This window comes from Triturus cristatus, chromosome 7 (assembly GCF_964204655.1).
Source record: "Triturus cristatus chromosome 7, aTriCri1.1, whole genome shotgun sequence".
NCBI classification, from domain to species: Eukaryota; Metazoa; Chordata; class Amphibia; order Caudata; family Salamandridae; genus Triturus; species Triturus cristatus.
This window is the reverse complement of record NC_140590.1, coordinates 514,026,999-514,046,680: the sequence shown is the minus strand read 5'-3', so window position 1 is coordinate 514,046,680 and position 19,682 is coordinate 514,026,999. Positions and strand designations below refer to the sequence as shown.

At 47.9% G+C, this 19,682-nt stretch overlaps 1 protein-coding gene across 1 annotated transcript in view; it reads right to left on the bottom strand.

The window, feature by feature from the left end:
- Positions 1–16,488, bottom strand: part of LOC146809995 (uncharacterized) — a 370,052-nt gene extending 353,564 nt beyond the window's left edge. The window contains exon 1 of the mRNA XM_085616871.1: positions 16,302–16,488. The gene's annotated coding sequence lies outside the window, so the exon portion shown is untranslated. The remainder of the gene's footprint in view (positions 1–16,301) is intronic.
- Positions 16,489–19,682: the final 3,194 nt, after the last annotated feature.

Sequence of the window (19,682 nt, the reverse complement as noted above, 5' to 3'; positions counted from 1 at the left end):
TGCAGGGGGGCCCCCTCAATTATCGTTACGCCACTGGTGAGAGGTATGTGAGGAGTGTAAGAACAGAATGAGAGGTGTGTGACAGAAAGGGGAGAAGTGTGGGAGGGGTGTTTGAGTACAGAGTGAGCAGTGTCTTGAGTGCCTGGTGAGTGGTGTCTGTGTGCAGGGTGACTGGTGCATGAGTGATGGGTGAGCGATGTCAGTGCAAGGTGACTGTGCCGAGTGAGCACTGCATATGTGCAAGGTGAGAGGTGTCTGAGTGTAGGGCGAGGGTGTGCATAGAGTGGTGGATGAGTGTGCAGGGTAAGCAGTGCATGTGGAGAGTGAGCAGTACATGAGCATGCAGGGTGAGCAGTGTGGGTTTGCAGGACAAGTGGTGTGTGTGCAGGGTGAAGTATGGCTGTTTGCAAGTAGAGTGGTATTTGTTATTGTAGGGTGTGGTGTGTGAGTGCATGATGTGAATGCAGAGGGAATGGTGTGTGAGAGCTGTGTATGAAGGCATGTTCAGTGGTCAGTGAATGTAGGGTGAGTGTTATGTGTGCAAGGTGAGCAGTGTGTGTATTTAGGGTGACCGGTAGATGAGGGCAGGGTGAGAGGTGTGTGAGTGTGAAGCTTGAGAGGTGGGTGAGAAGAGTGAGCAGTCAGAATGTGCTTTATTGGAGTGTGAGTGCCTGGTAGGAGTGCAGGGTGGAAGGCTGGGTGCGCAATGTCTGGGTTCAGGATGACTAGCATCTGGGAGCATGGTGAGCAGTCAGTGGGTGCATAGTGAGATATAGGTGAGTGCAGGGGGAGGGGTGGGTGTATAGAGTGCGGTGTAAGAGTGCTGAATATGTGGTGTGTGACTACAGCGTAAGTGCAGGTTCAGTGGTGGGTGAGAAGTGTATGAGTGCGGGGTAGGCAGTTTGTAAGTGCAGGGTGAGTGGTGTGCCTCTGTGATTGCAGGTATGTGAGTGCAGGTTGTGTGCTGTCTGTATACGTGCAGGGTAAGAGGTATGCCCGCGTGAATGCAGAGTGACTTGTTAGACTCGTTACTTATCGCGCACGACTCACTCCCAGGGGAGCCTCTAGGCGCTGGGCACAGCAGGTTGGCAGAATGAGCTGCATGTTTTGTGAATGCAGAGTGCAGCACATGAAAGCCAGACCTATTGGTATGTTTCCACTACTCGTTGAAGTGCTGCGTAGAGAAACAATCTTCTGGCAGCCTTCGCGTTCAGGCCCCTTTATTAAGAACACATGCTCTCCTTGAAACAGCCAAAAACCACCAACTGCAGGCCTCGCTTTACGGTTCCTAATTTCAAGGCCTTGCAAATCAGACTCACTCGAGGAAGCAGTCTGCTAAAATGGTGTTATCACACAAATACACACGAAACAAGGAAACGCGGGGTGCTCTCAAATGAAGACGGAGAGCACGGACTATTATTAACACAGCCGCCCAGGGGCCCGGCTTCTCTCGCGCCGCACAGCCACACGAAGCCGGAAAGCATAACATTATGCAGCCCATTCCATGTTATCATTAAGTTATTTTCTGGTATGATATTGTACTATGTAGATAGTGATAGGGACTGTCTCCCAGTGATGTGGGGCCAAAGGTTCCTGGCGCAGTTGCACTGTGCCGCCCTGCTGCTGGGTCATATTCCGATATGTTTCTTGGACAGGAGCCTCACATCATGATTCATGAGTCCTTTGTCAGGTGCGCCACAGGGTTTTGTAAATGAGTTCCTCACTAGCAGAGTACTCACTACCTCCCCCACACCAGAAGGCCATGATTGACTAATTATAGCTATGTTGTTGCAAACGTGGTTCATGGGCCCAACTGCAAACTAAGATTAAACCTGATAAAACTATTGGAAACGGCCCAACGATGCAGGAGAACTCCCATCAAATGCAGCCCAAAGGGGATGGTTGGACCTGCTCTGAGGGTAGCTTACTGGCCTGCAGCACACAGGGGGGGTGCCACAGTCCAGCCCTTCCTTGTACTAATACATAAAACTCTCAGCGCAACAGGGACCACTCATTAGGACGTTTCCCATTGGTTCAGCCCGGTTTGGGCCCGACCATCATAGTCATTCTAAACAGCCAGGCGCAACACCATGGCCGCAGACACCTGAACAAAATGGATGTCCTGCATTCCTGTTCCCAAGTCTTGTGGTCAAAGGGTGCAGTTGTACTACCGTGAGGATCACGACCCACACCGAGGAGTGCTGCTGAGACGAGGGAGCCCTTCCGCGGACCAATCCGATCAGAAGACGAACCTTGCTGGGGGCAGCGCGCTCCTTGTCATCTGCCGCAGTACGGAAGTACAGACCCGCTTGAGACGGCGGCCAGAATTCAGGAGGAGAGCTCCAGAAAGCTACAGAGAAATCCACCTCTTCAGCGCGTCTTACCGGATGTGCTCTGCCCCCCCTGAGACTGCAGGGCCAGTGTGTGCTGGTTTTGAAGTGAAGACCCGCAGCAACCCTGCATGCTTCTCTGGGTGGCCTGCTGATGATGGCAAGGATTGCCTCTCACCCAAAGCTGGCACTCTCATTTTAATGCCACTGAGGTGTGGGTGCGCAGTGCTGCTGTGAAGGACTTTAGAGGTGTAAAACCGACCAAAACACTTCTCCACCAGCCACCATCTTACCACAGGAAGCTTGTTGGACACCCACAAACAGTATGTATAAGCCCATGCATTGGCACCCTATAAACCCATCCTCACATAGCCCGCCATCAAAAGCCTCTCACAGAAGCATGCCAAGCTAAGATAGTAACGGGCATTTTTACCAAACAATCATGCAGCGCAGCAGGTCAGCTTGCTGCGCTGCATAAGTAAAGGTCAGGAATGCGCCGTATTTACCATTATACAGTGCACTCCTGTCTTTTCCCTGCACTGGCGCACAATGTGCTGCGTAGCGCCAATTCAGGCACCCTTGCACCAAGGGTACCTCCAATGTAATAAGGATTGTTTTTGTGCAGGAAGGGACTCCTGCACTACATACAGTCTGGGTATTACTAAAATCTATATTTTGGAGCACCTCTTTTTATCTTAAACATGTTTCCACATTTTATAGAAGCCTATCTTCTACTGTGTGTAATACAAGTTCAAAAAATGACTTTTCTGTTCACAGTGCTTTATGTCACAGAGTGGGTCCTCGTAGCACTAAACACACACAGGCCACTATTCTCCACTGTCTCAACAACAGCTCAATTATGTGGCTCTATGGTTACAGATACAGTCCTCTGCAGTACCTTAACTAATAGAGGTATCATAATGTACAAAAGTGTATTTCTATAACTTGCATTTATTTTTCATTTTAGCTGTGCGCAATATTAAATGTAGTTACCTCAAGGAGAAAGATCAAAGTTACAAAATATTGTTTTTAGCCACAGCTTTGAGCCAGCCCACACGCTCACTCATTCCGCCCCCCATGCTCACTCACCTCACCCCCATTTGCATGCAGCATCAAAGTTCCCATATATTTTTTAATGCACTTCAACCAATGTACCCGGCAGCCACTCCAGCATCATCTAGCAATGGCACCCTGCTCCAAGGAGTTAAAGGTCACATGTCGATTACGAGGCAGCAGAGAATGGGGTGCCCAGGCCTAGGCCCATTACCAGAGGGAGGGGGCGCGGGGACCACAAGGAGACACTGCAAGCCCTAAGCCCTGTAGCGAAGGTCCCACCCTGGACTGTGACACGTGGGCACAGGTACTGCACAGTGACAAACTGTGCAACTGGAGTGGGATATTATTTCTCATTCCAAAGGCACTGTAGGAGCTCTGGTGGCAAGGCTGCCCGACGGAGCTAGTGTGGGGAAGATTCTGTTTCTCCTTCGCCATCTTGGGATTTTTTGTCTACAAGGTGCTTTACAGCGAATATATTTTCAAAGAAGTAAACGTGTTTTGGAATTATGCAACAACATGGATTTTTTACTCAGCTGAACTATCAAATGTTTTGCTATGTTTAAGTTGGCAAACATTGAGCCCCATGCACTAAGTCGTTGAACTGGGCCAAAAGGGATGGAAGGGCGTTTTATTTCCATAGTCAGGCATATGAACAAAAATATTATCAGATCAATTAAAATGGCAAATACTATTAAAAGAAAGTTGTTCAAAATAGAACAGCCGAGTGTCCACGTGCAACTTATATGGAAAGTTACGTTCCGTATCAGGGTTATCCACCAGCCAGGGCTGGCGCTAGGTATGGGCAGCTGTCCAGGGCACAAAGAAGAATGGCCCTCACCACTGGAGAGACACCTCTAGTAAGCACTCCTGAGCGAAATCAAAGTCGCTTAATCAAGTCAACTCTCCGTTAGCTGTGTATCATATATATGTATTCATCAATGTGTTCCAGATGGTAAATGCTCCATGATGTTACGTAATTGTAATTGTGGTCATCATTACAAACAACGTATATAATCATCTGTTTATACAATCCACAGGGATTATTAGTCACATCCCAATGCATTTCGGATCCAACCCTTCTTCGGGGGACAATCTCTAAAATGAAAATATGGTATCCGCCCCCCCACACCCGCCTCCCCCACCCGATGACCTGGGCATCACACCCTTGCACCATCGGTGCGAGGACCAAGGGAGAGGCACTTCTCTCCTGGGACTCGCAGGCATGTGTAGTTGCCAGGAATTGGGAAGGCCCTTTCGGAAAGACGACCTACTCTCAATTTAAGCCCTTGTTAGGCTGTGAAGGAGATGCTAGTCAGTGCCTGGCAGAGGGGCGCTGCTGCATAGCAGGGATCCTGCGCCATGCAGGTTCAGTATCACCTTCAACTCTTGGGGTGCAAATAAGGATGCCACCTTTCCAGGAGAAAAATCCAGGCCATTTGTTGCTGTTTTATGAGTCTGCAAAGGCCGGGACACACAATCGTATGTATTGATTTGTAACTAGACGTTTCTGTCTATGTTTACCTTATTACTCGGGGATCGAACGCAGCTCTAGAACATGTTTAAATGTGTGTTCTGTTTATAATTGCTCTTTCTATTATGCATAAATAGGGGCTAAAAATAATTGCTTTAGGTGATTTGCCTATTTTTGTACCAGCCAGGACAAGAAGAAGAAGAAGACAGAAAATTAGCCAGGTGGGAACCCTAGATGCAAACAGCCTTGAATGAGGACTGAAACCCAATTTTTTGCAGTGTTATCTTGCACAAACATGACTTAATGTGCTTTACCTGAGAACCGGTTGCATTACACAAGGGCATATTATTTTTAGGCACAAGAAGATTAAGTGATTTGCTCATAATCACACGCTCTTGAGCTGACACCAAGACTGGAACCTGGTTCCCCAGTTACAAAGCCAGCAGGTCTACATCCTTGTTAGACAGGGGGTTGCAGGCAGAAGCCAAATGAAAGCTAGGCTCTTCTAGACTTGTGGTTCCAACTGGACCTCGAGCTGAACTAGCCTTTAGTGTCTACTTCTCTCATTAAGCCTGTTTCAAAGTGCTGCCGTATTGTCAGATCAATGGAAGAGGCACAGGGAGAGTGTTACTTGTCCAGGATCAAACAGTTTGTTAAATTTGTAGACGCAGGACTGCAGTACTTGCTTGGTTCAAATGATACGTATTTACCACTTCACTGCATTTAGATGACTATTACATATGACTTGGCATGTCCCTTCTCTCAGGAATGCTAGTACATTTTAAAAATTCTCGGAGACTAGCAGTTTTAGCATTGAATCAAAATACTTCCAAACTTGCCAAAAATGAGCAGCAGAGCAATAAACAGGGCCAGTGAAATTATGTGGCAGGGGAGGATTAAATTATGCAGCATGGATGAGTAAATTATGCACCAAGAAAAGGCATATATTATATGGCGTAATATGGCACATTTTATGATGGTATTACTTCACTATATTGTCACTTTTGCACTCATTAACACTGGCTGGGCATTGGTTGCACTTATTCAGCACCAGTTTAACATCCAAATAAAGAAATAAGCAACATAAATGTACCCTATCTAGCCTTGCAAAGGATCTTCGGCTGCACAGCAACATGTGTTGTTGTGTTATTAGACACTTGTGAACCATTTAAGGTAGAAACAAACATTGTTTTGCTAAAACCTTCAGATTGTGCAGCAGATGATTTGGCAAATGCAGCACATCTATAGTGATAAGAAAAATGCAGCGACCACACAATCGCATAGTTCCAGTGGCCCTGGCAATAAATTCAGAAAAGTGATGGCCACAAACAGACAATTTGGCCAAATGTGAGTCCAGGATAAAAAAACATATCTCCTGGTTACATATCTCCAACTAGTTAACTAGACCACAAATGGGGTGTCAGTGATTCTGATGGCAAGGCGAAGGTGCTGCCTTCACAGGTAATCTCCACTCTGTTATCGGCCATGCTCAGCTTTAGAACATAGGGGTCTATTGCGATGGCGGGTGGACATAGTCCGCCCGCCACCGCAACGGCTAAAGGGACCGCCCGCCATTGTTGCGGCAGTCTCGCCATACGAATTAAGATGCGCCCGCCACAATGGCGGGCGCATCCCGCATTTTTTACATTGCGGCGGGCAGTGCTGTAAGCAGCACCCGCCGCAATGTAAAAAATGCATGTAGTGCATTTGCATGCACAAAACGTGACAGGCACCGCGCGGTGCCTGACAACTTGTGCATGAAAATGAAGGGGGGTACCATAGGTACCCCACATGTGCACCCCCACCCCCCAGCATCCTGGGGGCCCGCTATGGGCCCCCAACAGCGAAGACCGCATGCCTTTCAAAGGCCAATCTGCGCCTGAATGTTAATATGGATGGCGGTGTCTTGCAGACACCGCCACTATATTGAGCCCCTTTTCTGCCCGGTCGACTCGTTGACGGGCAGAAAAACGGCGGGCGGTTTTCCCATCCGCCGCAGACCCCCCAGCCATCCTAATATGGCGGGGGGTCATTCAGGCATGGATGACGGTCGGATCGCCCCCGCCAGCCCAGCGGGGGCGAGCCGCCCGTCATCCTAATAGGCCCCATACTGATTATTTCCATAATAAAACTGGGACTAGATGTCAAATATCCTAGTTCAATGCTTACAATGTACTAGCTGTGGCAGTGGACACTTACTGGACAGCATGTCTGGTAGATACTGATACTTACCACTGGTGTTTCAAAGCTTAAGACTATTTAATTATTTTTAAATACCAAAGTTCATTTTCTAAACTTTTTCGCTCAAAATTTGCAATTGAGAGCAGTCAGGGTTTACTCCAGGAGGTTGTGACTGCAACGTCGACATTTCGACCCTGGGCAGAAGCGCAGTTTACTATGCATCAGAAGCGGGTCTTCATCAGTTGATGAAGACCCGCCTCTGACGCCTATTAAACTGCGCTTGTGACATTGCAGTCACACTAGTCCATGCAGCTTCCCTGACCCCAGTATAAAGTCACACTTGGGTCGTGTATTCATGCTTTAAGGAATGGACAGTACAACATAACTGTTATTTGTCTTATATGTTACCTATTTGTATAATATATGTATAGCACTTTTTCACTTATCACCACAATTCACCTTTGTGGCACTTCAATCACTTTATTGCCGTGTACTGTATTGTTTTATTGACAGCCATATTCATTAATATGTGTACATAACACTCATACAATACAAATTGTCATTTTTTACCCAAAAATTATTTGTCTTTGTAGTGTGTTCCTTGTATCCCAATTTGGTTCTTGAAAAGTGTTGTTGAACCATTTTTTACAATAAGTTTGTAAAGTTTTGAACATGCATTGAACAAAGGAATTGTTGCTCTCCCGACAGAACCACTTCTTTACATATTATTTTACTGTGCAACCAGTAGAGAAGAGTGAGGGGTGCTTTTACTTTGGACCAGCACCCATGGCACCATTCATGTGCTACTTGCCTCTCTTCCATGGGCGTTACAGCCATGTTCCAGAGCTGTGATGCCTGGTAGAAGCCCTCCCTCCTCTGGGCATTGCAGCTGCCTGTGGTTGAACACTCAGGAGAGGATGCACCAGTCCATGAGCTTTGCAGAGCAGGAGTATGGCAGTGAGGCTCAATAGGGGCCTGTCTCAGTAGTGTAGCTGTCAGAAGTGAAGCAGGTGCAGAGGCTCCGGGGTTAATGGGTGTTCTGGACCCAATGCACACAGACTATGACTGGGTTTTACGGTTCTCCATCATTTTCTTGCATATTGGACCATGGCTACATTACTATGCCACTGGTCCCTTCTCTCGTGCACCTCACAACCATGATCCAGAGCTGCGAAGGTCAGATGGCGTCCATTCTCCCCTAAGTCTATCAGCAAAGGTCCAGTACTGAGAGGCCCAAGGGAGGGGAAGCCTGTTGTTCTGGGTCTTGCAGCACTGGGCCATGGCTGGAATGCCCAGGACAAGCGGCCCCTCTGAAGGCCAAAGCTATCAATAGTGAAGCAAGTGCAGCGGGACCATGGCCTTGTGGGGTTATGGGTCCAATGCGCCAAACTTATGGCTGTATTTTACTGTGCACAAAAAGTATTTAAAAAGTGATGGATTAAATGCTTTAATTACTCACAGAAAATGGTAATTACTCAGGCTGCATCCCACTCCATCGTTATTTTGCACATCATGCCACCTCGGTTTGGACCCAGCCATATGCATACCAGTCTTGACCCTGTTCCAGTGGGAACAGACCGAACTACCAGGCTAGGTTTTCCCTGACCCAGAACACAAGCAACCTAGGATAGGTGTGACCCTACTTTGGGATTATCAGCCAGGTATTGCTTGGTTTCAGTGACACAGTGTGAATGGGACCCACATCTGGACATACCCATCTCACCTAGAACGACTCACCAAAGTATACAAAAAAGTGAAGGATGAAATGCTTCAATTAATCCCAGCCACTGCTGAGGCTGATGACCCCGTATGATAAATTGATGTCCACTAGGGGAGCCTCGTCCCAATTTGAAGACCTCTGCTTACACCATTTGTCTTTATATTTTGAGCACTTCCAATTTGAGAGATTTTAATTAGCTGATGAGGCTCGGATAATTTGTTCTATATTGTTATATCCCTAGATGTTCTATTGAGAGATTTTGCTTTTTTGCTCTGTTTTAGACCTTAAAATACTATCCATGGTGGTAAAATATTGACGAGACACAGCCCTAGAGGTCTTGCCTCTCTCCCATGGGCCTTGCAGTCATAGCCCAGCATTGTGAGATCCAAGGAAATGGAACGGTTAGTGGGACTGGCTCGCATGATTTAATTGCATTTAAACGTGTGCTTTCCAGGTTTCGCTCAAAATTAGGAGAAATCAAATGAGAAGAGGTGTATCTCAAATCTTCCAACTGAAACTGCATCATGCTAATTTACAAAATTAAATTCCCTCTCGGCCCTTATAATTGTATACTATTTACAAGTATCGGATCATTTAAAGCAGGGGACTCCAACGAGTAGCTCGGGAGCTACTGGTAGCTCGCCTGTACCTTCAAAGTAGCTCTCTGAGGTGAAGTCAAGCCCAGTATCAATTTCAGAGTAGGTGCCTATTAAAGAAGGCAGCACTGATCATCTCAAGACCCTAAGAGTGACAGCCAGCCAAACTTATCACAGTAACTCATACTAACACTCAAACACACACTGTGCCAGCTTATAGGACCTGCTACACGACAGTCTGTATCCAATCTCAATATAATTAAGCCACAAGGAGATTGCCCATGTTATAGTCCCTCCTTTTTCAGTCACAACATGTGTGTGAACAGTGCACCATCAAAAAAGAATGGCAGCAGTAGCCTGAGCTGTAATCAGTGCTTACCCACCAAAGTGCGGGGCTGCAGGAGTCAGAGTGAAAATGTGTCAGTTAGATGCATGATCAGCTCAAGACCTGAGGAGAACAGGGTATGATCCAGACCAGAGAAAATGAAGAGATTCATCAACATGTATGTGTGCCCATAATAAACACTATTGCTTCCTGAAACTGAGCCTGGTGCCAAGAACCGCCAAATATATATGCAGCTAGCCCCATCATAAGAGTGTTATATTTGGCATAATTGTGTCCATTCCTGACAAATAGTGCCACTGGCATAATAATGGTCATCCTTGACTATTTTAGTATTTTTGGTCTAGTTGTGGTATGCTGGCAGCCATCACAGACCTACTCTGAGCATGACTGGCCTATATGCACCTATTTCTGGCATATTAATGGTCATGACTGATATGTGGTCTTATCCCTGATCCTTCTGGTTTCCAGCCTTGGCACAACTGTGGCCCTAGTATAGTGGTGGGCCTTGCTGGCATAATCCAGGCATCCGTGGTGCTATGGTGAGAATCCATTATGATATAATGGGGTAACCCACAATTGTCCACGGACCTGGGTAACGATTGGTATAGGAAACAACGGTCCTAGACTTCTTTAAAGCTACAATTCAGTTATGAAAAACATTCATTACTTAGTTACTTTTATAACAGATCACCATATGCAATGCTCTAAATAGAGAAAGAGATTGAATTTGCCTTTTGTATTCCCCTCCTTTATATCTGCCCTCCCTCGCGAGCACTTTCCTTTTTTACACTCCCCTTGGATCAACCTCTTTCTCTATTTGGAGCATTGAATATGGTGATCTGTTAGGAAAGTAACTAAATAATAAACAGTCACTATTGGAGCGATATTTTGTGCCTTTGTGTCTTTTGAGGATATACTTGTTTGTATTGTAAAGAAAATGGTGGTACATTAATGATACAATGCTAATTCTATATGTACTGGATGCCCTTTGACTAATGAATGTTTTTCATAACTGAATTGTAGCTTTAAAGAAGTCTAGGACCATTGTTTCCTATACCAATGGTGAGCATCCATGGCATATGACTGTAATACCTGGGAATTCAAAGTAGTCTGTCCATATGAGGCATTTGTACATGGGAGTACATGATGAAAATGACAAGCTGATGTTTTGAGACTGTACATTTCTCAAAAACTGAAAACTGAAATTTTAAAGGCAGTTTTAGTTTTCAAATATGGGGTTTCTTCTGTAAAATTGAGTTTGTTTGCCCACAGTGGAAAGTAGTATTAGATAGAAAAATGGGCATTTTCAGAAACTGATGAATGATAATTCAAGCTGAGCTGGGGAGACGAACTGCTGTGCTTATATCCTTTGTGCCACTGGGCATGTCAAGATTTGAATGTTAATTCATAAGTCAAGGGGAGGAATTTAATATTGAAGAACTTTTTCCCAGCATTTCTGCTGGTATCCGCACTTGGTATACTTGGTAACTACTGAAAATCTTGCTTTGGGTGGTCATAGCGTAGTCACTATTTTAAAGGTATAAAATGTGCTAGTAGCTCGGGAAGACTTTTCTTGAGCAGAAATAGATCTCACTACAGAATAGGTTGGAGACCCCTGATTTAAAGTCTTCAGAGGATGTTGATAGGGGTGTTGTGGCCTTGGCTCATTGCACATGACATGTGACCCTTTTAGCCTACATGTTATTGTATTCCGGTAGTTTCTGGTGTTTTTCACTGACTAGAGGGATGCCTTTAATTGAAATCAAGTTATTTTCAACAGTTTTATTTGCTTTCATATCTGTTTTGCACATACCCTATCTTGCACTGGGGATCTGGGAAACTATCTTGCCATTTTAATCCTCACTGGCCCCTTTAAGGCCATTCTACATGCTGCAGCACACCTCAATAGGGCATGAAGAATTATGACCACATCATAACACCGTAATGGAACTCCACAGGCCATCCTTGCCAGCCCGCACCATCTTCAAGCTCAGCTGCATTATCTACACAGCTATCACAATGTGTTAACAGTCCACAGGCCAGCTACCTTTCCAATCACTCCTTGACATTATGGCTGCCATTGGCCCAGTACAGTGCTCTGCTGCTAATGTGGCGGTTTCACTATACGACTGACACCGCTGTCTTCTTGGATGACAAGCTTGTCATCTCCAGTGGCTCTCTACACACCTGTAGCAAGGACATCTTCAGATGGAAGAAGTGCTAAAAAAAACAAAAAAACTGAAAAAGCCTTTCCCATCTATGCCCCAAATATCTGGAATGTTATTCCCATATGCATCCGACAGCCCAATGTCAGCTCCAATTTAGGAAACAGAGAATACTCGACGTCTTAAAAAACCGAAATCATGATGTGGTCACAATCCACAAACCATCTACTCCTCCTATCACAAGTTGACTGTGCCTTTGACCCTGTACAGTGCTCAGCAGCCTTTCAGCTTGGTTTGCGCTATATAAATACAGTGTACACATATACGTATGTAATGCACTAATCTGGAAACAAATTAACATTTGATTGAACTTATACATTTTGGAGAGATGTAGGCCAAACTCTTCCATCCAGTGTTACTAATATAATGTATCACAGTTAATTGAAATTGATTATTTTATTAATGTTAATACGTATGTTTTTGTTTTGCTTGACTGATATGGGCACCAAAAAAGTTACTTCTTGAAATTCATTTAACAGCAGTCAATTGTTGGCACATCCTATGATGTCATTTTCTGTTATTTCACATTGTATGCAAATTAGGGGGGCTCACACATTCCCTTTCTTTCTGCCCCAAAAGTCCTAGGACCAGCCCTTCCTCCAGATGCGGGCATGGGAGGTGTGTTTTTTGGGATTTGGATTAACTGCATGGCGTCTAACAGGAAGTCTCGGCGTGGCTCTGTGTGATACTCGATCATGTTTACTTGTATATCATAAATAGCTTGTTGGTAGGGTTTACAAACAGACAAAGGAGTCGTCTGGCCTGCCAAAAACTCTAAACCAGGATTTCTGAAACTGGAAGCATAGCAATAATCCGAAAATCACCCACTTCACCATATGATTTAATATCCCTGTGACCACAATTACATCATCTGGCCACATCGCGTGTGGCTTCACAATATCTGTACTAAGCACCTTTTATTCTGGGAGGAGGAATTTTAAGTTCAGTTTTTGGTGGTGGGAGGGAGGGCTTCTGTCTCCACACTTCCTTGTGTAAATCTTTTGATATGAGGCCGAAAGGCAGTGAATGCTTCCCTGGCTGGGTTAAATACAAGAATGTATTCGGCCAACTTGTTTTTACAGCAAAGGCCTTGCTAAGGGGTTGTTTATTTGACACGCAGCAGCTGCTATGTTCCTGGTGTAACACGTGCTGCAACACTCTCCTCTCACTAGAGGTGGGTGAGCCAACAAACCAACAGGGACAGCCGAAGCAGAACCGACCCAGGCGTCTGGCCTGGCCCTAAAAAGAGCCTGCTCCCCAGCCGAGCTAAATCTCGGAACAAACATCATGTGCAAATATGATGCTCACTGTAAAATTTAAAAAAGGTATTTCTTTAACATGTATACATCACACACATTGAACTTACGTATTGGATGGGGCGCTCATATGTAATATAGAAGAAAAAAGAGGCTCTGGGAAATAAAACATTTGCTTAGGATCACACAATTTGGTCAAGTAGAGAAGCCAGGATGTGTCCCCGACATTCTGACTTCACATCATTCAGTTCACCCGCTTGATGGCCGCCTCATTTTCTCCAATCCCAAAAGAGTTGTTTTTAATTCTCAGCTTTCAAGTAGGGCGAGGGTGGCACACACAGGTCACATTAGAGCTCGGTTCGTGTTCGGCTCGAAGGTCCACCTGGACCTCGAACTGAGCCAGAGTCAGGTCTCTGGCTCGATCCTGGCTCGAGCCTTAGATGGCTCGCCCAATTGTACTCTCACCTCTCTCGTGGTGGGGACAATGGGCCTGATGCACGCGCTGAATAGAATTGTCTGCAACCCATAGAAGACAAAACGGATTCCCAGTGAAGTGACGAGGTATACAGTTTTTTGAATGACAATAAAATAGTGCTGTAAGTTACTGAGCTTTTACTATCGACAGTGACAAGCATGCATGGGTCAGAATGGAAACCTATGCGTTCCAAGCAGGTAAAATGCGGCAGCGGCAACATATAAAACAAGCATTGGCAATTCCAGTGGGTCTGGCTTTGGCTAACTGTAGCGATAGAGATTTTACTCTTAAATAAAAGTGGCTGAGTCAGCAAATTAACAGGGCAATCTGCTCCGGAGCCGAGCCAAGGGTCTGGCTTGGCTCTAAGAGCCATAACACAACACCAACCTTCAAAATATTTGCCATGTAACTAGTGGACCAAAGGTCTAGTAAAAATGTGAGTCTTCGAACTTTAAAAAAAGCTTACTTGGAGTAGCATTTCACTTTAGGTCATTCGATCGTATCCCTGCATTGAGTGGCATTGTTTAGAAGTTATAGTTTCTGAACATGAACTTCCTAATATGCATGGCATGCCCATCCCCCGTCACAAGGATGATGCCACCAGTAAACCACGAGGCAAGTCAGCTCCATTCTATCTAAGTCTGTCCCATGGGTGGCCCATGTCGTTATTAGAGATGAAGCAATTTTAATGTCTTTCAAAATAATTGAAAGAGTTCTTTTTCTATATCTCCGCATCCTGAACTGATGTATTTCCAGGTGTTCTCAAATGTGAAGGTAAAGTAAAAGGAGGAACCGTGAAATAATGTAATGGCCCAGGACCAGACAGTGAGATCGAGCAGAGGAGCTGAGATTTATCCCAGGTTTCCTGGTTGTGCATTTCAACCTCTAGGTGGACATCTGTCTTGCATCAAAGATGAAAGTTTTATCCTTAATTCTTTATCCTCAATTCTTTGAAGTGGTTCATCAGTACAATGTGTTACATGTATTATATAATAAATCAAGTTGAACAAAAAGGCTTTCTAAAAAATGGTGACTAAGGTAAGAGGGGTGTAGCCTGGGCCGGATTGGGAACAGAAACCGGCCCTGGCAAACTGCTCAGCCGCAAATCCACCCCCCCCCCCTTTTAATAGCAAGCAAATGCCACAAAAATTCAAGGATTACAAATAAATAAAAAAAGCTACATTTGTAAATGCAAAAAGCAATCTATTGCATATAAGGTGTGCTTAGAACAGGCATCAACGAATCAGTCAGGGGTTGGTAAAGCGCAACTACTCCCCCCGAGGGTCTCAAGGCGCTGGGCGGTACAGGGGGGCGGCTCTGTTGAGTGCTGGGGTCTTCCGAAGAACTAGGTCTTGAGGTCCTTCCTGAACTGGGGCAGCGTGGGTGCTTGCCGTAGGTGGAGGGGGGAGGTCGTTCCAGGCCTTGGCTGCAAGGTAGGTGAAGGATTTTCCTCCCGTTCTGGGCTTGCAGATGTGTGTCGGCTGATCGGAGGTGTCTTTTGGGTGTGTGGAAGGAGAGGCGGTTTTTCACGTATGTTGGTCTGGTGTTGTGAAGGGCCTTGTATGCATGAGGAGTTTGTAACCCTTCATAGTTTTAATGCGTGTAGGGGAACTTCACTCACAGTGCACCCATTCTTTTGTGGGCAAAGCAAAATATGATTGATAGTTACACAGACCAATTAATGAAGAGGGCTGACCAGAACTTCCCCCCACCCTTGTATGTATATGTTTTTATATTTGCTTTATAATTAGTCGGCCTCCAAAGAATGAAAGACTGAGTTAATCTCTCCAGCAGCGGAGACTTACACCGGTTTCCGATATGTAGACTGAGCATTAACCCACTGAGCTATTTTACCAGCATCAACTCTGCCATGCAATTTAGATATGTATTAGGCGTTTAGTACATCGTCATTTATATAAGCGTGAAACACCAATATAAAACTGAAGACCTGAGACAATATTTATTGGAAGCTTATGATCTGCAACCAAATGCAACAATCTCGTATTCTGCTGTGTTTTAAAAAGCTGAAAAACAGAACAAAAGATCTCGGACCAGGTGCCTAGAATAGAGTTTGAGGTAAATAAGAATATCTCGAAATAAGACCCTTAAATGCCTATAAAGAAACCAATATGCTCAGATCTCAGCGTGCTCGGAATTCAGAATGACCACTAGAGGTTCTGGAGGGCCTTAATGGGTCCTAAAGCAAACCAAAAAAAAATAGGTGGGCGACCCACTGGAAGCTCGGGCCGGGCTCTATCTCAGCTTGAGGTCTGGAACCTCGAGCCCAAAACCAGCCGAGCTTTTGAGTGGCTTCTGCCTTCCTTCCTCGCTTTACACTCACACGGAGAGAGTTCAAAGAAAAGCATTGATAACGGAGGTAAAAGGGAAATACACATAAACACGCATTTAGTGGTTGATTTGTACAAAGCGAAACCTGAAAACATGGGATTAATCCTGGATTCCTCATTTAGCCAAATGTTGTGATTTTAGGCAAACATTTTATTTTCCCGTCCCGCTTTTTTCTGCATAACCGCATATCAAAGCACATAAATACGAGCGGTACAAAAACATATTCCCAAATTGCACCCTGCTTCTGCCCCCGAAGACGCCGGTTTGCACTGAGCGCGTTAGCCGATCGTACTCACTGGCACTGCTTTGACATCAAGGCAGTCCTCCCCAAGGTCACATACGACAGAGTGCGAGGAGTCTCTAAGGAACTTTTCACGTCAGCGTAGACCCTGCAAAGTCCCTCGCAGTTTTGGGGTCCCGGGCTGGTCGAGCGGCAACCGGTTCTATAGCTGGCTCGCAGCGTGTGCTCACATTCCAAGTATCGCTGCGCCAGCAAAAACAAACAATTTTGTAGCGGTACTTTCGCTTTCATTCTTAGTGGCATGAGTCCTAGGAGCTGGCGGCTGTTCGGGGAGGGCACGACACCCCTGTTGTTTCCCGTCCAGGCAGAGACGTAGCTTCAGGAGAGACTAAATGCGGTCTGACATCCCTGATAATTTGTATTTATTTTTTATTTAATTGCGATTTTATATAGCGCGGACTTTACCCGAAGGTGTCAGAGCGCTTCACAATAGGAACAGTGATGATACATGAGGAGAAAAATTACAAGTGAGCATGTTACAAAAGCAAACGTTATGTTACATGAGGCAATAGTGACAATTGTGCAAGTATCAAGAGCAAACAGAATACAAGAGGTAGCTGACGATATGCTACAAAAGGAAAAAGTGACATGTGTGCAGGTTACAAAAGCATACAAAGTACACGTAGAAGTAAAAAACTGCAATAAATGGCAGACACTCAAAATACTAAAACAAACGTTACGTTACATGAGGCAATGGTGGCAATTGTGCATGTATCAAAAGCAAACAAAATACAAGAGGTAGCAAATGATACGTTACAAAAGGAAAGGTGACGTGTGCATGTTACAAAAGAGTACAAAGTACAAGTCGAAGGTATAATACTGCACTAAATGGCAGACACTCAAAACATAAGAACACACTGGGAAGGCACTTCTATAGGCATGGAGAAAAGAATTTCCTATAATGGAAGGACTTCCTTTAGAAAATAGAGGGTGTGAATTAAATTTGGAAGTGTCTTTGAAGGAGGAGAGCTTTGAGGTCAGTTTTGAAGGCCTGGGAGGAGGTGGTGGTCCGGAGATGAGGCGGAACCCCCTGTGCCTGCACAGACGGACGCTCCCTCCCACTGCTGCTACCTACCTGCCTCCGCTGACCACCTACCTGACGCCGCTGCCTGCATCTCGCCTCCGCCGCCTCCCAGGTACCGCCTGCTGCTTCCTGGTCGCCACCCACGCCGCTACCTTCACTCCCCACGCCCGCTGACCACCGCCACTTACCTGGTCACTCCTTGGGCTCCGTCGCTTCCCGCCGATTTTCCCGCCGTTTTCTCGGCGCCGCTGCCCCAGGCGCACACTCCCACTCCCGCCTCCTCCTTCTGTCCCGCCCCCCCTCCCTGCCCATTGGCCACCCCGCTCCCGCCTCCCGCTGACCCTCCCTCCCGGCTCCTTATTTAAGGGGACCCCGCGTGCTGGTCAGTGCGACCCCCTGTGCCTGCACAGACGGACGCTCCCTCCCACTGCTGCTACCTACCTGCCTCCGCTGACCACCTACCTGACGCCGCTGCCTGCATCTCGCCTCCGCCGCCTCCCAGGTACCGCCTGCTGCTTCCTGGTCGCCACCCACGCCGCTACCTTCACTCCCCATGCCCGCTGACCACCGCCACTTACCTGGTCACTCCTTGGGCTCCGTCGCTTCCCGCCGATTTTCCCGCCGTTTTCTCGGCGCCGCTGCCCCAGGCGCACACTCCCACTCCCGCCTCCTCCTTCTGTCCCGCCCCCCCTCCCTGCCCATTGGCCACCCCGCTCCCGCCTCCCGCTGACCCTCCCTCCCGGCTCCTTATTTAAGGGGACCCCGCGTGCTGGTCAGTGCGACCCCCTGTGCCTGCACAGACGGACGCTCCCTCCCACTGCTGCTACCTACCTGCCTCCGCTGACCACCTACCTGACGCCGCTGCCTGCATCTCGCCTCCGCCGCCTCCCAGGTACCGCCTGCTGCTTCCTGGTCGCCACCCACGCCGCTACCTTCACTCCCCACGCCCGCTGACCACCGCCACTTACCTGGTCACTCCTTGGGCTCCGTCGCTTCCCGCCGATTTTCCCGCCGTTTTCTCGGCGCCGCTGCCCCAGGCGCACACTCCCACTCCCGCCTCCTCCTTCTGTCCCGCCCCCCCTCCCTGCCCATTGGCCACCCCGCTCCCGCCTCCCGCTGACCCTCCCTCCCGGCTCCTTATTTAAGGGGACCCCGCGTGCTGGTCAGTGCGACCCCCTGTGCCTGCACAGACGGACGCTCCCTCCCACTGCTGCTACCTACCTGCCTCCGCTGACCACCTACCTGACGCCGCTGCCTGCATCTCGCCTCCGCCGCCTCCCAGGTACCGCCTGCTGCTTCCTGGTCGCCACCCACGCCGCTACCTTCACTCCCCACGCCCGCTGACCACCGCCACTTACCTGGTCACTCCTTGGGCTCCGTCGCTTCCCGCCGATTTTCCCGCCGTTTTCTCGGCGCCGCTGCCCCAGGCGCACACTCCTACTCCCGCCTCCTCCTTCTGTCCCGCCCCCCCTCCCTGCCCATTGGCCACCCCGCTCCCGCCTCCCGCTGACCCTCCCTCCCGGCTCCTTATTTATGACGCCCCCTCAGCGACCGCGCAGCGGACGCGCGCAGCGGGCACGCCTTATGTGCGCCGAAGGTGCGCCAAAGGTAAGCCCGTCTGCGCCCGTCCGCGCCTGGACCGCGCCCAGCGCCAGACCCCCTGGTCCCCGCGCCCGCCAGCCCCCCCGCAGGACCTACGACTTCGCTACGCTCATCGCACTCAAAACCGCCCGAGCCACCGGATGCTACCGAGCGTCCCCGCAACGCACCCATGGACCCTTCGCCTGCAGATCCTGCAACTTCTCCTGCCTCCAAACAAGCACCACGCCCACCAAGACGGACAACAGCAACCACCTCAAGTGCATCCTGCTCAACACCCGCTACGTCCACAGACACGCCGTGGAACTCTGGAACCTCCTCGACACTGCATCTCCAGACGTCGCCTTCCTCACGGAAACCTGGATGAACGACTCTTCAGCCCCCGACATCGCCATTGCCATCCCGGACGGCTACAAGATCATCAGGAAGGATCGCGTCAACCAGACCGGAGGAGGCATCGCCATCGTACACAAGAGCACCATTCGCATCTCGACTGACTCCATCGACGTATTCAACGCCGCCGAATACCTGCACTTCCAGATCCACACCGACCCCAAGACTACCCTCAGAGGCACCCTCATCTACAGACCCCCGGGACCACGCGCACAGTTCTGCGAAGACATCGCCGACTTCATCAGCCCTCACGCCCTCCCCTCCGCCGACTACATCCTCCTCGGGGACCTCAACTTCCACCTGGAGAACAACAATGACCGCAACACCACCGCCCTGCTGGATAACCTCGCCAACCTCGGA